The following is a 21212-nucleotide window of genomic DNA, read 5'->3' as shown; positions in this document are numbered from 1 at the left end:
GCAAAGATCTGTACCCTTTATTAACAATCATACCAGAGACTTATATGCCCTCTCCTTTACATTCTTACTACAATCCCTAAATAACCTCATAACCATGTGCAGAGATCTGTGCCCTTTATTAACAATCATATTTATGTGATCACCCCAATGAAGATCTTTCCTTACCTATATTAACACCTTGGTACTTACAATGATCCTCAAATTGAACTCTCACCCCATCAACGCAGTAATTAAAACTGTAAGGAATTTTCCTATTTGTGAAAATCACAACCTGACTTTTAACCACGTTTATCATCATACCATTGCCTACTTTCCAACTCAGAACATTATCGAGATCATTTTGCAGTTGCTCACAATCTTGTAATTTATTACTCTGTATAGAATAATATCATCTACAAACAGCCTTATCTCTGATTCGAATTCTTTACACATATCATTGATGTATATACACCTATATAAGAAAACATAAGTATCCAATAATACTTCCTTGAGGAATTCCCCCTCTTAATTATTACAGGGCCAGGTAAATATTCGCCTACCTTAATTCTCTGAGTTCTATTTTCTAAAAATATAGCCACTCTTTTTTTCTAGTCCAATTGAACTCATTTTTGCCAGTAGTCTCCCATGATCTACCCTATCAAATGCTTTAGATATGTCAATCGCAATACAGTCCATTTGACCTCCTGAATCCAGGATATCTGCTATATCTTGCTGGAATCTTACAAGTTGGGCTTCAGTGAAATAACCTTTCATAAACCCAAACTGCCTTAAATCAAACCAGTTATTAATTTCGCGAACACGTCTTATACAGTCAGAAAGAATGCTGTCCTAAGGATTACGTGCAATGCATGCCAAAGTGACTGGCCTGTAATTTTCAGCTTTATGTCTATCAAACTTTCCTTTATACACAGGAGCTACTATAGCAAATTGCCATTCATTTGGTATAGTTTCTTCTTGCATACAGTAATCAAATAAGTACTTCAGATATTGGACTATATCCCAACCCATTGCCTTTAGTATATCCCCAGAAATATTATCAATTCCAGCCGCTTTTCTAGTTTTCAACTTTTGTATCTCACTGTAAATGACATTGTTATCATAGGAAAATTTGAATACTTCTTTAGTATTAGTCACCTCCTATATCTGGACATTATCCTTGTAATCAACAATTTTTACATACTACTGACAAAATACTTCTGCCCTTTGAAGATCCTCGCATACACACTCCTTTTTTTTCATTAATGATTCCTGGAACGTCCTTATTGGAACCTGTTTCGTAGTTCTGAAGCTAGAATCAAGTTATTGTGTGTTTACCAGGCGTTGTAGTGATAACAAGCTATTAGATAATGATTATTTCCCAGGATTTTCTATCTTCATTTTAGGTTCGTGCTTTTTTTTTTAAACTGATATTTCTCAAAACAAAATTTGTCCAACATCGGTTCGATTTTGCGTTAAATTTGCCGTAGGGCTTTGCTACGTCAGCGCATTCTGTGTAAGTTATCTGTTATCAAGAGTCACATGTTAAGCTTGCTAATAGAACGTGCTCTCCCTGCTATGTTACTTGGTAATATAATCTACGCCATAGCATGCAATAGTCAATCATTTTTACGTTGTTTCGGTTAAACTGTTAACTGTTGGCGGACGAGATTCGTAACTGAATTTGTTGTTGCGGTAAGCGTAGCTTTTCTTGTAACTTGTTTATATTTTGCATGCATATATATGTGGATATGTAATACATTTGCTGTCGGTGGTTATTCTTAGAAGTTCGGTATGGAATACTCTTTTAATTTCCATTATGCGTTCTCAAGTTCTTTTATTTTATAAGAGCCAGAGAAGTATTATGCAAGGAAATTAAGTATAAATTGGCGCACTTTCAGTTATTGTCCCAGGAGCTTCTAATTACAAGCACTTGGCTTGCAAGTTTCCATTTTCGAATGGAAGAGGCTGTTAGTTCAATTATTTTGCAAGAGAATGGCTCGTGAAACTCGTGCTGTTTGATAACTCTCTTTGTGCACGTGATTTGAAATTTGAGTGTTATGCATCGCAAAGAATCTCTTGTATTCGTCAGCTTTTACTCCCTTTCATTGTTGACTGGGATGTGTGAGATCTATTCTGTGTGTGCAATTTTGTGTTCGTAATAATCATGTTCTCGAGTTGATTCATCCAAGTTTCAAGACAAGAGTGTATTGCTTCAGTGCTAAACTGGAAATATTTCGAAGTGCCTTGCTGTAAAGTGAATTATGTTTTCTGATGTTTACTTTAAATAAAATCAGTTTTAGCAATATTTTGATATTTTTTCTCGCATTAGGTTATGGATATTTATTCGTCGAAATTTGTTTGGTTGTTATTTTATGAACGACGACGTGTCCCATTATTTAAAAAAAGTCTATTCTGACTTTTATTTCGTGGAAAGTCTTTCTTTATCCACTGCTGTTGATCAAGTGCGGTATCGTACACCTGTGGAAGCAGGCCCTCTCTACATTTATAACGGTATTTGAACCGCACCTCCCGCGCATTTCTTTGGCCGTTGAACATCCCATTTTGTGGTGGTACATTAATTTGGGCAGTTGAACATTCCATGTTGAGTAAGTTTCTTCCCAGTTTGTGTGTCACGTGTGCGTCTTCCATCTACGCTGTATCTCTTCGGTACTTTGTACCATTTTCCCGGTCGTGTTGTACTACTAAATTCTACAGAGATTGACTCAGGGCAATAGCAGTGCATTCTGTGTGGGCTAGTGATGGCAAGGTGAATTACATCTTTTCTCTTCTGCGGACTATGCTGCTGTCAAAATAGGTTACAGCTAATAAATGACTTTTTTCTTGCGCTGTGTGGACAGTATGCTCGTCTTAAGTTCTATTTACTTGTGCTTTTATTCTGGAGGTTTGATTGTGTTGTTGTTTGAGTCATCAGTCCATAGACTGGTTTGATGCAGCAATCCATCCTATCCTGTGCTAACCTTTTCATTTCGAAGTAACTATCGCATCATACATCTGCTCTATTCTGCTTGTCATATTCATTACCTTGGTCTACCCCTACCATTCTTACTGCCTACACTTCCTTCGGAAAACAAATGAACAAGTCCTGGATGTCGTAAGATGTGTCCCATCATTCTATATCTTCTCATCAAATTTAGCAAAATCGATCTCCTCTCACAGATTCGATTCAGTATCTCTTCATTCGTGATTCGATCTATCCATCTCGCCTTCAGCATTCTTCTGTAACACCACATTTCTAAAGCTTCTATTCTCTTTCTTTCCGAGCTAATTATAGTCCATGTTTCACTTCCATACAATGCCACGCTCCACATGGAAGTGTTCAGAAACATCTCATTCCTATATCAATGTTTGAAGTGAGCAAATTTCTTTTCTTAAGAAAGTTCTTCCTTGCTTGTGCTAGTTTGCATTTTATGTCCTCCTTACTTCTGCCATCGTTAGTTATATTACTACCCAAGTAACAATTTTCATCTACTTTAAGACTTAATTTCCTAATCTAATATTTCCTGCATCACCTGCCTTCGTTCAACTTCACTACATTACTTTTGTTTTGGACTTATTTATTTTCATCTTGTACCCCTTAACCCAAGACTTTGTCCATACCATTCAGCAGCTTCTTGAGATCTTCTGCAGTCTCAGATAAAATAACAATGTATGTATGTTCAGTCCACAGCCCTAAGGCTGGTTGGATCCTCAACAGCTCCACCATCAGCTGTCATAGATGGCCTAGGCATCACTGAAGAGGCATACTAGGGAAATGAGGAGTGAGGTAGTTTCCCGTTGCTTTCCTCACCGAGCCAGGAGTTGTGATTACATATCAGTCTGCAAAGCCCACTGAAATGGATGCACCAACTGACCCTATGAGCAGCATTTTCACACCATTCATAGCAGGGACTGGCTGCATAAGGAAAGGCATTACTAGCATTGCTCATACCTCGGTCACTTTCATATTGTCAAAGCCAAGGATAAGACGGAGACAGATCAATGAAAGTAACAAAATTGCTCTAGCCTATACCAGAAGACACAGTGCACTGTAAACACTAGGTCCTGCCAGCAAAGGCATAAAATAACAATATCATCAGCAAATCTCATAAAGTCTTGATTTCCTCTCCTTGGACTGTGATTCCCTTTCAAATTCCTCTTTGATTTCCTTTACTACCTGTTCTATGTAGGCTAAATATTGAAAAGGAGGGGGGGACAAACTGCAGCCTTGCCTCACTCCTTTTTGGATTGCTGCTGCTTTTTCAAAGCCCTAGATTCTTACGACCGGTCTGATTTTTATAGATTGTAGATAATTCTTCGTTCTCGGTATCTAATCCCAATCACGTTCAGAATCTTAAATAGCTTGGTTCAATCAACATTATCGAATGCCTTTTCTAGATGTACGAACGCCATGTACGTGGGCTTGTCCTTCTTAATTCTATCCTCTAAGATCAGACGTAAAGTCAGGACTGCTTCAGGTGTTCCTACATTTCTTTTGAAGCCAAATTGATTTTCTCCCAACTCAGCTTCAACTTGTTTTCCATTCTTCCATAAATAACATGTGTTAAAATTTTGCAGGCATGAGATACTAAACTAATGGTGTGGTAGTTTTCACACTTGTCAGCAGCGGCTTTCTTGGGAATAGGTATAACAACATTCGGCTGAAAATCGGATGGCACTTCTCTTTAGTATACATTTTACGCACTAAATAGAATAACCTTGCCATGCTGGTTTCTACTAAGGCAATCGGTAATTCAGAGGGAATGTCATCAGTTCCAGGTGCCTTGTTCCTATTTAGGCCTGTCACAGCTCTGTCAAACTCGACCTCAAAATTGGGTCTCCCATTTCCTCAGCATCAACAGCCTCTTCTTGCTTCAGAACCAAATCATCTACATCTTTACCTTGATACAACTGTTCGATATGTTTCTGCCATCTTTCTGCTTCGTCTTCTTTCCCTAGAAGTGGCTTTCCATCTGAGCTCTTAATATTTATACACCTAGATTTCCTTTCTCTAAATGTTTCCTTGATTTTCCTGTATGCAGCATCTACCTTTCCTAGGACCATACAATCTTCAACATCCTTGCACTTCTCCTTCAGCCATTCTTCCTTAGCTACCTTGCACTTTTTATCCTTACTTACTTACTTACTCCTCGGCGCTACAGCCCTTGTAGGGCCTTGGCCTCTGACGATTGTAGCCCAATCTTCACGATCTTCTGCACGCCTCCTCTATCTTCTTATTCCCATCTTTCTTAAATCCTCCTCCACATCATCCAGCCATCTTTTCCGGGGTCTTCCTTTCCACCTTCTACCACCTGGATTTCCCTTATAGATCTTCTTGACAGCTCTATTATCTGGCATTCTCTCCACGTGTCCCAACCACCTTAATCTGTTGCTTTTTATTTCGGTTACGATACTTGGATGTCCATAGAGTTCTTCCAATTCCTTGTTTTTCCTTATTCTCCACAATTCCCGTTCCTTCACCGGGCCAAAAATCTTTCTCAGTATTTTTCTCTCCCATCTGTTCAACAGTTCATCTACTTTGGTCATTGTCCATGTTTCAGAGCCGTAAGTTACCACTGGTCGTAATACTGTTCGATAGACTGTCAACTTTAAACTTCTACCAAGGCTGCGTGATCTAAACACTTTCAATAAAGCTAAGTAAGCCCTATTGCCCGCAGCAATCCTCGCTTTTATTTCCTCTTTCATGTCATTATCTTTTGTCACCAGCACTCCTAAATAAACTTTTCACATCTCTCGTAGTCACCAGCACTCCTAAATAAACTTTTCACATCTCTCGTAGTTAATCCCATTTAATTTTATGCACTTGTCTTCCCTTACTACGGTCCTCCTAGATGCAAACAAGTAACGAGTTTTGGCATTATTCACTCTTAGGCCCATTTCACCTCCTTCCTTTTCTAATCTGTCCAGTCCTTCCTCTAGGTCTTTCAATCTTCTAGACAGCATATCAACATCATCAGCATAAGCCAGATTCTGTGTTACACGGTTGAACAGCGTACCGCCTGGATTACTGACCTCCACCTTTCTCATCACACGCTCCAAAACCACATTGAAGAGCAGGGTAGATAACACATCCCCTTGCCGCAAACCTTGGTTTACTTCAAACTCTTTAGTAAGATTTTCTTCTATTTTAACCATGCATTTAGTACCTGCTAGGGTCATTTGTACCAGTCTTATCAATTTAGTTGGGAACTCCATGTCCATCATTGTTTGATACAGTTTCCTTCTCTTCACACTATCATAAGCCTGCCGAAAGTCCACAAACAGCTGATGCACATCCACATTATATTCATAGCATTTCTCCATTATTTGCCTGACAGTGAAGATGTGATCTGTTGTTGATCTACCCTGTCGAAAGCCACTTTGGTAGTCTCCTAGTATCTGCTCAACCAGTGGAGTGAGTCTCATAGACAAAACCTTGGCTAAGACCTTATAAACCACACTAAGCAAAGATCCACCTCTATAATTTTCACAATTTGCTTTATCTTTCTTCTTATGAATTGGGCAAATAATTGCTAAGCTCCAATGCTCTGGCATTTGTTCTGTTTCCCAAACTTCCACAATTAGTTGGTGAACAAGTTGCGTCAACTGCTCACCCCCGTATTTAATCATCTCAGCTGAAATGTTATCACTTCCTGGAGCCTTATTATTCTTCAAGTACTTAATTGCCGTCCTCACTTCTTCTATAGATGGTACAGGCACTGGTTTTAAATCTAGGCTAGGATCCTGCCAAGGCTGCCCATCCACTTCTTCCAATCTCACCGTCTCTGCAGCCACATTCAACAGTTCACTAAAGTATTCCGCCCATCGGTCAAGAATCCGGTCTCTTCCCCCAATCATGTTTCCTTCTTTATCTCTACAGAATACAGCATGTGGTTGAAAACCTTTCTGTACGTCCTTTATTTTCCCATAGAACTTCCGTACTTCTTGCATATCATATTGTTCCTCCAAATCTGTAATTCATTTCCTCTCTGCCTCTCTCTTCTTTCTCCTACAAATTCTGTCTGCCTCTTTCCTCTTCTTCCTAAATTCTTCTACGTATGTTCTTGTTTTCCTGCTAAACATTTTCTTCCTTGCTTCATTTCTTTCCTCAACTGCTCTTCTGCAATCATCATCAAACCATCCTTGCCTTTCGGTCTTTACCTCAACTCCTAGTACTTCATCCGCAGTTTCCTGCAATGCATCCCTCAATAAAATCCACTTTCCTTCAATGTTTTCCACTGCCCAGCTTTGTTGTTTAGCCTCCAATTTCTTCTCCATCCTGCATTCATATAGTTGTGCAGTTTCTTTATCTTTCAATTTTGAGACCATATATCCCCTTGGAGCTTTCCCTTTCTTAGGAGATCTGTAAGTTGCAATACGTTGCCTGTATTTTACCTGTACCAAGTAATGGTCCGAATCACAATCAGCTCCCCTACAACTGTCAACTTGCATGTCAGATGCATATCTCCTATCAATTACTACATGGTCTATTTGATTAAAGGTGACGCCATCTGGTGAACACCAAGTGGCTTTCCGTATATTCTTTCTCTGAAACCATGTACTCTTTACCACCATTGAGTTTCCCATGGCAAAATCAATTAGCCTCTGTCCATTATCATTTACTCTTCATGCAAACTTTCCTTCCCAACTGTCTCCCTATAGGCTTCTTCTTTACCCACTTGAGCGTTGAAATCTCCAAGTATGATTTTTACATCTTGTCTTGGGATGCATTCTATTTCTTGTTCCAATTGTCCATAGAACATATCTTTCTCTTCATCCTCAGTCTCTTCTGTAGGTGCATACACACACACACACACACACACACACACACACACACACACACACAAGGGTGATATTGAAAAAATGGGCCTTCATCCTTAGAGTGCATATTCTTTCATTTACAGGTTTAAAATTCAAAACTGCTGACATATCTGTCATCCACTAGGAAGCCTGTGCCACCTATTGTACCTTTGGCTCCTCCACTATGCAGAACTGTATATCTACCACTTCTAAAAACACCATTTCCTTTCCATCTGACTTCCTGAATTGCTGCTATTCCAATATTATATTTCTCCATTTCTTGTTTTAGATTGTTTAGGGCTCCTGGTTTATTCAGGGTTCGTACATTCCAGGTTGCTACATACATATCATATTTCCGTTTGCATCTTCCATTTCCTCGCGTGGGTCGTTTACCATTATTATCAGTCCGGCTATTCTTGTCTGTGAGTTTCGTAACGAGTTGTTTTTCCGATATAGGGTTGTTAGCCCCATGATCAACCCCCAACCTGGAGGGCCAGGGTATCCCTCTTAGTCTGGCCTATCACCTTTGACCTGTCCGGCTTGGGTGGCCCTACCAGGAGCTTATGCTCCCGCCGGCATAGCTCTCAGGATCACTTAGGCACGCAAGCTCCCACATCGCGACAAGATGAAGATACCAGCGTGGGAGGCACTTTTTATCCACTTCATTATTTAATCGCCTGTATTCTTTTCTGCCCTCTTCATTTCTAGTATTCTTGTATTTTCGTCATTCATCAATCAGCTCTAGTATCTCCTGAGTTATCCATTGATTCTTAGTTGATCTTCATTTTGTCCTTCCTAACAGTTCTTCAGCAGCCCTACTGATGTAATTTTTCATGACTATTCACCATTCCTCTATCGTGTTTCCTTCAGCCTTTTCATTTAGTCCTTGTGCAGCATGTTCCTTGAAACAATCCCTCACACTGTTTTCTTTCAACTTATCTAGATCCCATCTTTTTGCATTGTTTCCTTTCTTCAATTTCTTCAACTTCAGATGGCATTTCATGACCAACAAGTTGTGGTCAGAGTCCACGTCTGCTCCTGGGAAAGTTTTGCAATCCAACACCTGGTTTCTGAATCTCTGCCTAATCGTAATGAAGTCTATTTTGATACCTTCCAGTGTCTCCAGGTCTCGTCCATGTATACAGCCGTCGTTTGTGGTGTTTGAACCAAGTATTTTCAAGGACTAAATTATGATCAGTGCAGAATTCAACTAGCCGACTTCCTCTTTCGTTCCTTTGTCCCAATCCGAATTCTCCTACTGTATTACCTTCTCTTTCTTGGCCTACCACTGCATTCCAGTCTCGCATCACAATTAGATTCTCGTCACCTTTTACATATTGTATTAAATCTTATATCTATTCATATATTCTTTCGATTTCCTCATCTGCTGAACTAGTAGGCATATAAACCTGCACTATTGTGGTGGGCATTGGTTTGGTGTCTATTTTGATGACAATAATTCTTTCGTAGTAGCTTACCCACTGCCCTATTTTCTTATTCATTATTAAACCAGCTCCTGCATTTCCCCTGTTTGATTTTGTGTCGCTAATTCTGTAGTTGTCTGACAAAAATCCTGTTCTGCCAACGTACTTCACTTATATACCAACTATCCATCTCCCTTTTCAGATTCTGTAACCTACCACAATGCCCCTATCGTGTAGCCCCCCCTGGAGATCCGAATGGGGGACTAGTTTACATCCGGAATATTTTACCCGGGGGAGGATGCCATCATCAGTACATCATTAACACGGAGCGTGCTGCATGTCCTCGGGAGTTAGTTACAGCTGTAGTTTCCCGTTCCTTTCAGCCATGTAGCAGTATCAACACAGCTAAGCCATGTTGAGTATTATTACAAGGCCATATCGGTCAATCATCTAGACTGCCGCCCTTGCAACTTCCGAAAGGCTGCTCACCCCCTTTCGATGAACCATTAGTTAGTCTGGTCTCTCAACAGATTCCCGTCTGATATGGTTGTGCCTGTGGCTTGGCTATCTGCTTCATTGTGACACGCAGGCCTCCTCACCGCGGCAAGGTCACATGGTTCGCAGGGGAGGGGGGTTGTTAATGGAATGTAATTCTCATCATTGCTGGGAATGACATTGCATCCCATTTTACGTTGGCCATTTGCAATGCTAGTAGCTATTTAAGCAATGTAGGATGCCGTGTGTTGCTCTATATTAGGTTATGAAAATAAACGCACGTCTGGTGGTGTGGTCGGTTCCTGGACATTGCAATGAACATATCTCAGTCTCTGAAAGGAATTCCACCTAAGAGTTGCATAATTTCTACCTCCTTATAATATTATAAGAGCTTGCAGTGCACAGTGTATATTTTTACCCTTCTCTTAAGGTTGGTAAGATGCGGCAAAAAAAAATATTCTGGAGGAAGTGAAATTAATTTTCACCAAGCTCTTATACAAGCCAGCATTCACTTTCATAAAGCAATAACTGAGGAGTCTTACTATTGTACATTATATTTTCCTCTACTGCTCCTGTTTTCTAAAATGGAGTTCATTAGGCTAGTCATGCAGATAGCATCTATTTGCATCCTAATTCAAAGCAGGTTAATTTGTTTACTTTAATCTAACATGCATACACCTGCATATGTTTTTGTTATGCTGATTGGGTCATCAGTCTTTAGACTGATTTGAAGCAGCTCGTCTCAACACCTGGTTACACATCACTGCTGAGGATGTATGCTTAGGAAGGAGAAGAGGATGCAAAAATTTTGTGAAATGATACCTCAAGTAGGAGAGATGAGACATCCTTCCATTATGCTCGCCAGGGACCCACCAGTACCACCCCTAGATGTACTTGTTTTTAGAGAAAAATTAAAACTGATACTGTCAGTCTGGGAAATGCGACTCCTATTTCCTGGAGCAATTTTCTATTGTCTCCGATAGAGTTTGTATCGTGAGGCCAGTGGGCTGCCACATCCTGTGAAAATGAGGAAACCACGAAGTTTGAATGTGTCATGGCACATTCCCAATTTATCCGCGATGTGAATATGTTAAGTACACACTGATGGAAATTCACAGTTTAATAAAAAAAAATTCCAATACTGTTGTAGAGGATACTAGAGGCTTATGGGCTGCTCTGCACTTCTAATCTGGAGGGGCTTATGCCCCCAGTCCTTTTCGCTTGCACTTAGACCAATGATCTAATCAAAACCAGCCAGTGGTCTTGTCACTAGCCAATATTAACCAAACTAGACCAATGTCTTGTCACTATTCTCCGGACCACCTGTTGAGCAGACTAAAGCGGAAGTGACGTCATTGTCTCGTCACACTCGCCGTGGTTGCCAAATGAGCCGACGCGCGATTCAAAGTTGTATGCCACCACTATAATACAGCACAGCTCAGGGATTGAACCTCGAATGAATTCATAATAATTAATACATTAACGTATGCTTGTTAGAATCCCATACAGTTTTTTAACTGCTTACGTCTTTAAACAATTAATTTACTGAATTACATTTTAAATGTGAAAACCTACAATCTGTTTTCCAGTCAATGACCGGGTCAGGGATGGAATAAATGAAGCCCCATCTTGCGGCGAGGACAGGAATTGAGCCGGCTGCCGAAGCCTGTTTCACTCCTCTGGGGCGATGATTAATGACTGACAGATGAAATTAAATGATACTGGAGAGTGATGCTGGAATGAAAGATGACAGGGAAAACCAGAGTACTCGGAGAAAAACCTGTCCCGTCTCCGTTTTGTCCAGCACAAATCTCACATGGAGTGATCGGGATTTGAACCACGGAACCCAGCGTTGAGAGGCCGACGCGCTGCCACCTGAGCCACGGAGGCTTTCACAGTTTTAATGTACTAACTACAATTTCATAGAGTACAATTTCAATAAATTAGTTATTACAAATATATTTTTACAAAAATATTCTTCTTCTCAATCTGTTTACCCTCCAGGGTTGGCTTTTCCCTCGGACTCAGCGAGGGATCTCACCTCTACCGCCTCAAGGGTAGTGTCCTGGAGTTCCCGACTTTGGGTCGGGGATACAACTGGGGAGAATGACCAGTACCTCGCCCAGGCGGCCTCTCCTGCTATGCTGAACAGGGGCCTTGTTGAGGGATGGGAAGATTGGATAGGATAGACAAGTAAGAGGGAAGGAAGCGGCCGTGGCCTTAAGTGAGGTACCATCCCGGCATTTGCCTGGAGGAGGAGAAGTGGGAAACCACGGAAAACCACTTCGAGGATGTCTGAGGTGGGAATCGAACCCACCTCTACTCAGTTGACCTCCCGAGGCTGAGTGGACCCCGTTCCAGCCCTCGTACCATTTTTCAAATTTCGTGGCAGAGCTGGGAATCGCACCCGGACCTCTGGGGGTGGCAGCTAATCACGCTAACCACTACCACAGAGGCGGACTATAAAAATATTATTACATATTATTATTATGATTATTATTATCAATATACAGTATATATAATATTTTATTATTTATTATTCACTATTATTATCTAAATATATGGCCTGATTTCTGATTGAAATGAGCTGCTACTCACGGGCGATTTATGAAAAAGGGAAAGAAGTGAGGATTATGTATGGGCCTATTCGTACTGGAATTAACGTGGAACTGACAGATGGAAGTTGGGGATCCAGGCGAAAACCTGTCCCACCTCCGCTTTGTCCAGTACAATTTCAATAAATTAGTTATTACAAATATATAAATTTATAAAAATATTATTACTTATTATTATTATTTTTATTATCATGCAGGAGGTTTCAGCGTCAGCTTACCTTGTGCTGCAGTAATTAAGCTGTATCACTATCGAGTTGCTGCACACCCATGTCGGAATCAGAACCGGGGTCAGCACACGAGGTAAACTAATCCCGCCGTCAATACTATTCACTCGGAAATGCTTACAAACAGACAGAATCATATTTCTCTCGTCGGAAGTAAAAATCTTGCGTTTCTTCTTCAACTGATAAGTCTGGTGAATTTTTGTTCGGATCCATTGCACAATAATATCCAATAACGAGTAAGAAGAAACCTACAGACGTACAAGAGATTACAAGGATTATGAATTAGCACGCAGAACGCACATACACTGTTTTTGTAAAAGCGAAGCACACTGATAAAATTCTCTCACTGCTTTTTTAACCAGACTGTGATTGAAACTGCACCCACGTGTTCAGGACATCCACTGAGTGAGTATGGCAGCTCCGCATTGACTGCACCATTGCCAAAACTCGTTCTGAGAAGTGCACCCCCCCCCCCTCACCTACCGTGTGACAACACCGAAGGCGCTGCCTTTGTCGCCCGCGCCATCCCCTGGTCTATACACTCACTTCCGCTTTAGTCTGCTCAAAAGGTGGTCCGGAGAATACTCGCACCTAAATTGGCTGCCTTCTGTGGCATGTTATTGCATCGTGCAATTCAAGAAATGTTGGTTTCCTAACCTCTTTTTTTCAGCCCCATTAGTTAAGTTTTACCTATTATCCTATCCAGCATTAAATATTTCAGTTGTATGAAATTACTGCATCTTGTATCTAGCCTACTGTAAATGTCTTATTTATGCCTTGGCATACTCCCAACTTTTGCCCCCCATTACAATTGTCTCCTAAAGCAACTGAGCAAGTCCCGATTGTTTCAAGATATATTGTGGTCAAAATTCACCAAATCATTCTTCTCCCACTCGATTCAATACATCTTCATTTGATATTCACATCTACTCATCTCATCTTCAACATTCTTCTGTAACACCATATTTCTGTAATAAATTTGTCCATATTTCCCCCATACTGTGCCATAATCACTAAAAAAATTCCATTATAGACATCAATGTTTGAAGTGAGAGGAGGAGGAGGAGTAGTAGGAGTAGTAGAACAAGTCAGCGTATTGATCTACGTAATTTGAGTTCTCTTCCTAATTCAAGTTTGAAAGCTTCATGTTAATTCCGTATTGAACCGAGAATCTAATGGAAACAAGGGAGGTCCACCTCTTCCTGCATGGCTGGGCTGAGTAGCTTAGACAGTAGTGTTGGTCTTCTGTGGTCAGGTTGGCAGGTTTAGATCCCGGCTCAGTCTGGCAGTATTCGAAGGTGCTAAAATATGGCAGCCTTGTGACAGATTTATTTTCATGTGAAAGAACTCCTACAGTCACTAACAGTGCTTTCCAGCAAACCACAGTCTTGCCAGTCACTATCGGTAATTTTTGACAACAATTTAACCAGCACTATTAGTAGTTTTATCTTTAGCAGCAACCTAACCCTTCGTATCTGTAATATTGACACTTGACATTAATAGGTATTAAGGTGGCTGCATGACTTAACATAACCTTGTCACTAACATTGTTCTCCAGTAAACCAGCATCTAACCTGTCATTAACAGTAACCAACCATGGGTCATTAGGGGTGGTGCGGGGTTGGAAGCTCATGAAAACATTGTCCCTCTTTGCAGCGAGCGGAGAACTGATTGAGAGAAAAGTCGCTGTAATGATGTCAATGTTCTTACAGCCACCCTTGAAACTTGCAACATTACTTTTTCCTACATAACTTGCCTTAATTTGACTGAATTCCATTAATTTTGATTAGGATCCAGCATCCATACCATTCAGCAATTTCTCCAGATCTTTTTGCAAATTTGAGTTTTGGATTCCTTTCTTTGAACTGTGATTCCTTTTCCAAAACTCATTTTTCATTCCTTTAACCACTTGTTAAACTGAAACTCTACTTCACTTTTTGGATAGTCGCTTCTTTTTCATTTTCCTTGAGTTTTCTTACTGTAGTTCACTTTTTATCGAGGTCTCCTTCAGAATTTCACATTATTTTCATTCCACTTGATCCATAATCTCTTCCTTTGTGATTTAGTGGCCTGTCTCACCTTTTACAGTCGTTCATAACACCACATTTGAAAAGCTTCCTTTCGGCATTGGTTATTGTCTGTTTCCCCTCATAGTATGTCGTTTTATCAAAAGTCTTTTCTCAATCTACACATGCCTTGTACATGAGCCTGCCCTATTTATTTTGATAATTTAAAATTAGATGTATTGCTTCATGTGTTCCTATATTTCTCCAGAAAACAAACTGTTCTTCTCTCACCTTCGCTTCAAAATTTTCTTCCATCTGTAAAAAACTTTGTAAAGTACTAACGTCTCACAATATCAGACAGATTTTCCTTACACATGTCAGTTTTGCCCTTAAAATGGCAGGTTTACTCTCACACCACTCAGACCGGGTGATCTACCCACTCCTTGCAATGAGTTTTTATGCAGCCCACCGCATTTACTATAATTCTGAAATACCGGGCAAGTTTTCCGTGCGGTTAGCGGTGCGCAGCTGTGAGCTTGCATCCGGGAGATGGTGAGTTTCAATCCCACTGTTGGCAGCCCTGAAGATGGTTTTCTGTGGTTTACATTTTTATACCAGGCAAATGCTGGGGCTGTACCTTAAGGCCACGGCCGCTTCCTTCCAACTCCTAGGCCTTTTCTATCCCATCGTCGCCATAAGACCTATCTGTGTCAGTGCAACACAGTAAAGCCACTAGCAAAAAAAAAGAAACCTGAAAAACATTGGTCCCTCTCGCTAAACTGGGGCAACATGAGATGCGTGGTTACGAGCTAGATGATGGCAGGAATAATGAGTACCAATATTAATTTTTAGTGGGTACCCCGAATGAACCCATAAAACAGGCACAGATGGGAAGAACATGTACTTTACAATACGAGGTGCACATGCAGACCAGAAACGGATATTATTTAGGCTGGGAACTGCCCTCTGCATGTCGAGCGTCGCAGTGGCTCAGTTGGCAGGGGCGCGGTGGGAGATGGGATAGTGGACGGTGCTTGAGGGTACATAGGTTGGAATCCCATGCAACTTTTTTCTAATTCAAATTGCCTGAGATGTCGCAAGGTTGCGTAAGTAATAAGTTTCCACAGACCTCTGGGCTGAGTGGCTCAGACGGTTGAGGCGCTAGCCTTCTGACTCCAACTTGGCAGGTTCGATCCTGGCTCAGTCCGGTGGGATTTGAAGGTGTTCAAATACGTCAGCTGCATGTTGGTAGATTTACTAGCACATAAAAACTCCTGCAAGACAAAATTCTGGCATCTCAGCATCTCCGAAAACTGTATAAACTTAGTTTGGGATGTGAAGCCCATAATAGTTTTCCACAGACTGATTTGTTACCGGGCCTTTGGTAGCGCGGCCTAGGGTATGGAGCTGCGTTGGACAAGGATGGGGCTGTACCCTAATTAAGACCATGCCCGCTTTCTTCCCACGCCTATCCCATCATAGCCTCAAGACATATCTGTGTTGGTGCCATGCAAAACTCTTTCCACAGTCCAAAATGTCATGCCGGTCTGTTCTAGTCTATCCAGATAGCATTCTTGTTAACGGGCGTTGTGCCTGGTAGGCATTCTGTCCGACTTCTCTATAGATGAGTAACATATCCACATACTCGACGCTGAAGTACGTCTTGGGGCAGTGAAAAAGCTTTGTGTTGTGACTTGCCTCAAAGAAGATGAGTTTGCAGAGCTGCATACCTACCTGACATGTTATTTTTCCAATGGGGCACACTTTGCCCTACCTGTGTCCTACAAATCTTGTAACATATATGGTGTAGCTAACTGGTTGCCTGTGTCCTGGCCACAGACGATCACCTCATCCTCGTCCAACCGAGCTCCATACCTTATGCCCCGGTACCAAGGGCCTTTGACAAATCAGTCTTTGGAAACTATTAAGTATGCAACCTTGCCACACCCCATGCAGTTAGCGGTAAAAGAAAAAGCATACTTGCATGGGATTCGAACCTGTCTACCCTGCAGCACTCTCCGCTATCACATCTCCGAGTGTGCCCCTGCCAATTAAGCTATTGCGAGCCTTGACATGCAGGGGGTAGTTCCCAGCTTACACAATAACTTTTCCTGGTCTCTGTGTGCACCGCCTGTTACAATCGTGTTGGAGTCGGTCAGAGTGATACCTCCAGAGTATGGAAAAAGTTAATACCTACCTGCCATCTCATGTCGTCGTCATTTCAATGGGCTACACTGTGTCCTACAAAGCAACACGTGATGTAGCTAACTGGTTGCCTGTGTCTAGCCACATTTTCCTGGTGTGAAAATGGAAACTGTGAAAACCATAGGGCTGCTGACAGTGGGGTTCTGTGGGCTACTGTGTCCTTGGGAAGGACACTGACTGTTCCAAGATCATCCTGCAATGTCTGCTCGCAATGAAGAGATGTGTTGGATGCTATCGGCATAACTCTCTCACCAGCACATGGGCCATTGCACAAGAGACGAACATCAGCTGGGCGTCTGTTATGCGAATATTGCATACCCAGTGGTTTCACTCGTACCGTCTGCACTTCCAGGAGTTCCATGGTTATTATTATTATTGAAGCCTGGGTGGTGTTCTATCATTGGACTTTTCATCATGTGGACACTGATCATGCCTTGTTTTAACAGCCATCTTATTTACAGACAATGCCTCGTTCCACAACATTGGAAAAATTAATCGCCATAATATGCAGTACTGGAGTGTGGATAATCCCTATTAGGGGCATGAATGTATGGTGTGGGACTGTGGGTGTACACCTCATTGGACTCCATTTCTTTGAGGGCTATCTGAGGTTTCTCCAAGATTAATTACCACCATTGTTCGAATATGTCACTCCTTGACCCCTGCAGGATCTGCTTTCAAAATGATAGAGCTCTACAGGATGTGGCAGTGGTCGTCGAGACCCATCTCATGTGATGTGTCTGATAAATGGATAGGAAGGGGATGACCTGTCCTCTGACCCACCACATTGTGCAATTTTACGCCCCTTTACAGCCATGTAAAGCAATTGATGTATGCATAGGAGTCGGCCAAGTCCTAGTCACCTTGAAAAGCTCTTCACTGAGGCATGTCGATCCGTTACACCGGAGATTTTTCAATGTTCCAGACATTCCTTACATTGCGCGCAGCTCTGTTTCAACCATGAAAGTTTTCAGTTCGGGGAGGTGCTGCGGTAAACGATGTAGGCTGAGTGGTTCAGACGGTTACAGTACAATGTAAATTTAAAACTTAAAATTCACATTTATCATGTCCAAACATGTTTCGACCCTGTTTGAGTTATCTTCAGTAGAGTATTAGAATTGACACATACGATAATTTAAACCCTTAAAACTTAACAAGCTATATTGCTGTATCTGTTAAAACATTATTATGAATGAGTTCATACACTTAATAAGATGTGTCATTATTTTATTACAATTTACTTTACTAGGAGGATAGCATTTAACAATACTGTAAATTATTTTGAAATGGAAGATCAACACTAGATGCCATCTTCAGTATAAGGCAGGTAATGGAAAAATTTTGGGAATACGAAAGAAATACAGTGATATTTCTCTATTTGAAAGGGCTTACTTAGTGTACACTGTGCAAAGGTCTAGAAAGTAAATCAACAGAAGGAATTTTTGGTAAATAAATGATGGAACATGTGCCTGCAATGTACAAAAGTGTATGAGAAAAGAGAATGACAAAAAAAAAAAAAAAAAAAAAAAAAAAAAAAAAAAAAAAAAAAAAAAGTGGAAGGACAATTTCAAGAACAGCAATATGGCTTTTGAAATGGAAGATCAACACTAGATTCCCATCTTCAGTATGAGGCAGGTAATTGGGAGGAAGAACGGAGAACAGATTTAATTATGTCTTCCATGCTCTTGTAAATAAGAAGTCAGTGCTTCATGAGTTGTATTTGAACCACAGCTTTTGTTTTATCACTGTCTCAAAGCTGGGAGACCAATATCATTGTAGCAATGTCAAGACATGTATGGAGCAGACACATTGGTTTGGTTTTGCAATGAAATTTTACTACAACAAGGAAGTCTGCTGTCACCAAATACTTTATTATACCAATACCTGAGAGCTTCTGGTTTTCAACTAGAAAGTCGATAGTGCTGCTATCTACATGACTTGGTGTGACTAACTCTTCAATAGCATATTGCCACTTTGCACGATTCTTTGTGCACTGGTGTGTTTCATTTATTACCGTGTTTCATTAAATGGTTTTAAATTGCTGTTTACTGATACTAGTATTATGGCTGGCGTTATTTGTGGTGTTTATAATTGCAGTAATGAAGGCTTTGCAAACGATTAGAAGTAATATTTTCAATTTCCAAAAGACCGTAAGATGTAAGTATGCAATGTGATGAATAGCTTGTGTCTGAATACCTTGGTGTAACTTTTACAACAAGGTGTAGGTCTAACTGATAATGATGATGTTTCTCGTAGTTTATAGCTGTTGGCGGTGGGTACACGTATCAGAAAGATGAAAGTGAAGAGCCTGACACTATTAAGTCAAATACGTCAGTCTCGTGTCGGTAGATTTATTGGAACATGAATGAACTCCTGCGGGACAATATTCCGGCACCTTAGCGTCTCCGAAAACTGTAAAAATAGTGGGACGTAGAGTCAGTAACATTATTTTTAGTCCCTGGTCCCTGTTTTAGTTGCCTCTCACGACAGGTAGAGGATGCTGTGAATGTTATTCCTCTGCTCCCAACCAAAGAGGGAGCATCCATGGTATCCTCTTCCTGTCATAAGAGACAACTAAAAGATGGATTAGGGGCTCTCAACTAGGGAACGTAGATTGGTGACCTGTTTCGTTTGTGGAGTCTGGTATTGCTTCCAGGCTCCTCACCTTCACTTTTACTATCTGACCTTCCTTTGTCAACTCTTGTTCTTTTCTGACCCAGATGGTATTAAGGTTTACGGCCGATTCATTCCCACTCCTAGGCCTTTCCTATCCCACCGTCGCCATAAGACAAATCTGTGTCGGTGCTACATAAAGTAAATTGTAATAAAATAATACATCTTATTAAGTGTGTGAAATCATAACGTTTTAACGGGTACAGTCTTTCATCTTCATGCCTTTTGTGGCATTTCCCTTTCTATAGCCAAAAACCATTATTTTTAGAAGTGTTGGGCCTCTTCCACTTTTTCCCTCTTATTAGGCTAGAGTTAAGAGGATGGTTGCTCATTGAAAGTCTTAAACTTCAGACCTGGGCTCCAATAACTTTCGGTCATAGCATTGACCAAAAGTATAGAACATTTTACAACATTTCTTAACACAATTTGAATTACATTTTCCAAATAAAAACTAGCAGTAATTAATGAAACTTCAAAAAAGCCATGGATCATGAAGGGTATACGGATTTCAAGTCAAAAATATAAATTACTAAGTAGATTAGCACAGCAGAGTTGTGACCTGGACTTTTGCAAGTATGTTAAAAACTATACATCAGTCTTTACAAGTAATGAAAATAATTTTTTCTGTGTTGAAAGAATCTTATTAATAATTGTAAGAAATTTGTTTAAACTTCAACCTAATCAATACAATGTAAGATGTTAACGTGTTAGTTAAACATCATTAAAATAGTTGAGACATGTTTCGCCCCTTTTGTGGGGCATCATCAGTCATGTCAATACCTCAAAGTTCTACCAGACGTCTGCTTGGAAAATTGTAAAAAATGTTGCGTGAGTGAATACATTAAAAAGAACTTTACAATATCTTATTATTAACAAAATATCAAATTGATTAAAAATATGTTGCACTGGTGAACATGTTTGTGAATTTTCACTTAAACAATGGCTGTCACATGTGTAATAAATGACAATAGTGATAGTCTAAAATCTTATGCGATGCCGAAGTTCGAAGACAGTTTAAAATTTATATACTAGTATTGAGAATTAATGCAGAATACAACACAATTACAAAATACTGTACACGTATTTTACATGTGAAATGATGTCGAAAAGCACATGTAAAATACGTGTACAGTATTTTGTAATTGTATTGTATTCTGCATTCATTCTCAATATTAGTATATAAATTTTAAACTGCCTTCGAACTTCGGCATCGCATAAGATTTTAGACTATCACTAGTTTGCTTACGAAGGCTCAATGGAACCTTTTCCAAGAACAGGTTCAAAATAAGCTTATTATTTTACTTGACATTAAACAGACAACATTAGAGAAAAAACTTTAAATACTACGGAAGGAAGTAGCTTCCAGCAAACCTCCCCTTCAAAAAGCTAAGCTTAGTTCCAATGACAAATTAATAGGTCGCTTCCATACTCCAGTAATTAACCTGTCTAAGATTGACTTAAATGAGGATGAAAAGATTATTCTTGCTAAGGGGCCTAAACATAGCTGGCCTAATTTTAATTTGGCCAACATAGCCTCTAAACTAGTGACTGAATCTGAAGTTGCAATTAGTAAGATCCTGCATGATTTGCAGGATGATGTCAGGACAGACGTAAAAAGACAATTACACCAAATTTTTATTACAAATAATAATAACAAACCCGGTGTTATGGATAAAGCCTCCCTTACCGAAAGAAAGCATATCCTCGATCTTAGGAAGAAGATTAAAGATGAAGAGCTTATTGTAACTAAAGCTGACAAAGGTAATACGACAGTAATTATACATAAGGCCGATT

At 40.3% G+C, this 21212-nt stretch overlaps 1 protein-coding gene across 6 annotated transcripts in view; it reads left to right on the top strand.

Moving 5' to 3' along the window:
* The first annotated feature begins 1562 nt into the window (after nucleotides 1-1562).
* Nucleotides 1563-21212, top strand: part of LOC136862768 (zinc finger protein 431) — a 277839-nt gene continuing 258189 nt past the window's right edge. For 3 of the 6 annotated variants that reach the window (XM_067139010.2, XM_067139004.2, XM_067139005.2), the window contains exon 1: nucleotides 1563-1671. The gene's annotated coding sequence lies outside the window, so the exon portion shown is untranslated. The remainder of the gene's footprint in view (nucleotides 1672-21212) is intronic. The other 3 variants (XM_067139006.2, XM_067139009.2, XM_067139008.2) reach the window with 3 other exon arrangements.

Source organism: Anabrus simplex, chromosome 2, assembly GCF_040414725.1.
Source record: "Anabrus simplex isolate iqAnaSimp1 chromosome 2, ASM4041472v1, whole genome shotgun sequence".
Lineage (NCBI taxonomy): Eukaryota > Metazoa > Arthropoda > Insecta > Orthoptera > Tettigoniidae > Anabrus > Anabrus simplex.
This window is presented reverse-complemented; position numbering and strand designations above follow the sequence as displayed.